The sequence below is a fragment of the Mandrillus leucophaeus genome, unplaced genomic scaffold (genome assembly GCF_000951045.1).
Source record: "Mandrillus leucophaeus isolate KB7577 unplaced genomic scaffold, Mleu.le_1.0 Scaffold353, whole genome shotgun sequence".
Lineage (NCBI taxonomy): Eukaryota > Metazoa > Chordata > Mammalia > Primates > Cercopithecidae > Mandrillus > Mandrillus leucophaeus.
Genome location: NW_012103732.1, coordinates 916,525 through 921,215, shown reverse-complemented (window position 1 = coordinate 921,215; position 4,691 = coordinate 916,525).

The window sequence follows — 4,691 nt, the reverse complement described above, 5'->3', positions numbered from 1 at the left end:
ATCACAGTGTTAGAAAATATCACAATGCCATCCTCTTTGGTAAGTTGTACTTCATGGCTCCCCTGCTCCCATGCTCCTGTTGAGTGCAATCCTCTTTCCTTCTCCACAGCACACTGGTCCCTGCTTTGTTGAAGCATGCATATTTCATAGAATCACTACTACCAGAAGCTCTGGGTAAAGGACCCCTGTTAGAATTTTTGTCTATATCCATGAAAAGTGACATTGAAATTTTTATAGAAATTACATTGAATCCATAGATAACTTTGGATAGTATTAATATTTTAACAATATTAACTCTTTCTATCCATGAACATGGGCTATCTTTCTATTTATTTGTGTCTTCAATTTTTTTAATTAATGTTTTGTGGTTTTTAGCTTACAGGTCTTTTACCTCCTTGGTTAAATTTATTCCTAAGCATTTTATTTTTGTAATAATTGTAAATGAAGTTTTTCTCTTGATTTTGTTTTTGGAAAGTTCATTGTTAATATAGAAAAATGCTAATAATTTTTGTGTGTTGATTTTGTATCCTACAACTTTACTAAACTTGATTTATCAGGTCTATATTAGTCTGTTCTCACATTGCTATAAAGAACTACCCAAGACTGGGTAATTTATAAAGAAAAGCAGTTTAATTGGCTCACTGTTCTGCAGACTGTACATGAAAAATGGCTGGGGAGGCCTGAGGAAACTTAGAATCATAGCAAAAGGCAAAAGGGAAGCTGACACATCCTACATGTCTGGAACAGGAGGAAGAAAGCAAAGGGGGACGTGCCACATACTTTTAAACAACCAGATCTTATGAGAACTTACTTGCATTATGAGAGCAGCAAGGCGAAAGTCCACCCCAATAATCTAATCACTTCCCAACAAGCCCCTCCTCTAACATTGAGGATTACAATTTGACATGAGATTTGGCTGGAGACACACAGCCAAATCATATTATCCTGCCCCTGGCCCCTCCCAAATCTCATGTCTTTCTCACATTTCAAAGCCTAATTATGCCTTTCCAACAGTCCCCCAAAGTCTTAACTCATTCCAGCATTAACTCAAAAGTCCAAGTCCAAAGTCTCATCTGAAACAAGGCAAGTCTCTTCCACCTATAAGGCTGTAAAATCAAAAGCAAGTTATTTATTTCCAAGATACCATGGGGATTTAGGCATTGGGTAAACACATCCATTACAAGAGGGAGAAATCAGCCAAAACAAAGGGGCTACAGGTCCCATGCAAGTCCAAGCAGGGCAGTCATTAACTCTTAAAGCTCCAAAATAGTCTCCTTTGACTTCATGTGTCACATCCAGGCCACAGTGATGCAAGGGGTGGGCTTGAAGGGCCTTGGACAGCTCCTCCCCTGTGGCCCTGCAGCGTACAGCCCCTGCAGCTGCTTTCATGGACTGGCACTGGGTGCCTGTGGCTTTTCCAGGAGCATGGTGCAAGCTGTTGGTGGATCTACCATTCAGGAATCTGGAGGACAGTGGCCCTCTTTTCACAGCTCCACTAGGCATTACTCCAGTGGGGACTCTGTGTGGGCACTTCAGCCCCATGTTTCCCCTCCCCACTGCCCTAGTAGAGATTCTCCATGAGAACACCACCCCTGCAGCAGACTTCTGCCTGGACATCTAGGCATTTCCGTACAACCTCTGAAATCTAAGTGGAGGATCCCAAGCCTCAACTCTTGCCCTCTGTGCACTTGCAGGCTTAATACCACGTGGAAGCCCTTGTGGCTTTCAGCTTGCACCCTCTGGAGCAGTGGCCTGAGATGTATCTGGGGTCCTTTTAGCACAGCTGGAGCTCGAGCAGCTGGGACATAGGGTACCATGTCCTGTGGCTGCACAGAGCAGCAGGGCACTGGACCTGCCCACAAAACTATTTTTCCCTCCTAGACTTCCAGATCTGTGATAGGAGGGGCTGCCACAAAGGTCTCTGTGACACCCTGGAGGTATTTTCCCCATTGTAATGGCTATTAACATTTGCTTCATCTTTACTTATGCAAATTTCTGCAGCATTCCTGAATTCCTGCCCCAGAAAATGGATTCTTTTCTACCACATAGCTAGGCTGCAAATTTTCCATTTATGCTCTGCTTCCCTTTTAAATATAAGTTCCAGTTTCAGGTCATTTCTTTGCTTATGCAGATAAGCATAGGCTTTTAGAAGCAATCATGTCAGTTCTTGAGTGCTTTGCTGCTTAGAAATTTCTTTTGCCAGATACCCTAAATCATCTCTCTCAAGTTCAAAGTTCCATGGATCCCTAGAGCAGGGGCACAATGCCACCAGTCTCTTTGCTAAAGCATAGCAAGAAGGACCTTTATTCCAGTTCCCAATAAATTTCTACCCTGCATCTGAGACCACCTTAGCCTGGACTTGATTTACAATATCACTATCAGCATTTTGGTCCCAACAATTCAACAAGTCTCCAGAATGTTCCAAACTGTCCCTTATCTTCCTATCTTCTTCTGAGTTCTCCAAACTGTTCCAATCCCTGCTCCTTATCCACTTCCAAAGTCACTTCCACATTTTCAGGTATTTTTATAGCAATGCCCCACTTCTCCAGTACCAATTTTCTATATTAGTCTATTCCCATATGGCTATAAAGAACTACCTAAGAAGCAGTTCAATTGGCTCAAGGTTCCACAGGCTATACAGGAAGCCTGCCTTAGGAAAATTTAAATCATGGCGGAAGATGAAGGGGAAGCTGGCACATCCTACATGGCTAGAGCAGGAGAAAGAGAACAAAGGGGGAAGTGCTACACACTTTTAAACAACCAAATATTATGAGAACTCACTCACTATCATAAGAACAAACAAGGGGTAAGTCTGCCCCCATGATCCAATCACCTCCCACCAAGCCCCTCCTCCAAGATTGAGGACTACAATTCCACATGAAATTTCGATAGGGACACAGAGACAAATCATATAAAGTTTTAACAGTCTTTTTGGTGAAATATTTGGGATTTTCAATACATAACATCATGTTATCAACAAATGGGAACAGTTTCACTTCCTTTCATATTTGGATGCCATTTATTTGTTTATATTATACTTTAAGTTCTGGGGCACATGTGCAGAATGTGCAGGTTTGTTACATAGGTATACACGTGCCATGGTGGTTTGCTGCACCCATCAACCTCTCATCTACATTAGGTATTTCTCTGAATAATATCCCTCCCCTAGTCCCCCACCCCTCGGTTTGTGATGTTCCCCTCCCTGTGTCCATATGTTCTCGTTGTTCAACTCCCACTTATCAGTGAGAACATGTGGTGTTTGATTTTCTGTTCTTCTGTTAGTTTGCTGAGAATGATGGTTTCTAGCTTCATCCATATCCTTGAAAAAAACATGAACTCATCCTTTTTTATGGCTGCATAGTATGTCATGGTGTATATGTGTCACATCTTTTTTATCCAGTATTAATGGGCATTTGGGTTGGTTTCAAGTCGTTGCTATCATAAACAGTGCTTCAATAAACATACGTGTGCATTAGTTTTTATAGTAGAATGATTTATAATCCTTTGGGTATATACTCAGTAATAGGATAGCTGGGTCAAATCGTATTTCTAGTTCTAGATCCTTGAGGAATTGCCACACTGTCTTCCACAATGGTTGAACTAATTTACACTTCCACCAACAGTGTAAAAGCATTCCTATTTCTCCACATCCTCTCCAGCATCTGTTGTTTCCTGACTTTTTAACAATCATCATTCTAACTGGCGTGAGATGGTATCTCTATGTGGTTTTGATTTGCATTTCTCTAATGACAAGTGATGATGAGCTTTTTGTAATATGTTTGTTGGCTGCATAAATGGCTTCTTTTGAGAAGTGTCTGTTCATATCCTTTGCCCACTTTTTGATGGGGTTGTTTGTTTGTTTCTTGTGAATTTGTTTAAATTCTTTGTAGATTCTGGATATTAGCCCTTTGTCAGACGGACAGATTACAAAAATTTTCTCCCATTCTGTAGGTTGCCTGTTCATTCTGATGATAGTTTCTTTTGCTGTGCAGAAGTTCTTTAGTTGGATTAGATTCCATTTGTCAATTTTGGCTTTTGTTGCCGTTGCTTTAAGTATTTTAATCATGGAGTCTTTAACCATGCCTATATCTTGAATGGTATTGCCTAGGTTTTCTTCTAGGGTTTTTATGGTTTTAGGTCTTACATTTAAGTCTTTAACCCATCTTCAGTTAATTTTTGTGTAAGGTGTAAGGAAGGGGTCCAGTTTCAGCTTTCTGCATATGGTTATCCAGTTTTACCAACACCATTTATTAAATAGGGAATCCTTTCCCCATAGCTTGTTTTTGTCAGGTTTATCAAAGATCAGATGGTTGTAGATGTGTGGTATTATTTCACAGGCCTCTGTTCTGTTCCATTATTCTATATATCTGTTTGGTACAAGTACCAGTGCTGTTTTGGTTACTGTAGCTTTGTAGTATAGTTTGAAGTCAGGTAGCATGATGCCTCCAGCTTTGTTCTTTTTGCTTAGGCTTGTCTTGGCTATGTGGGCTCTTTTTTGGTTCCATATAAAATTTAACGTAGTCTTTCCCAATTCTGTGAAGAAAGTCAATGGTAGCTTGATGGGGATAGCATTGAATCTATAAATTACTTTGGGCAGTATGGCCATTTTCATGATATTGATTCTTCCTATCCATGAGCATGGAATGTTTTTCCATTTGTTTGTGTCCTCTCTTATTTCCTTGAGCAGTGGT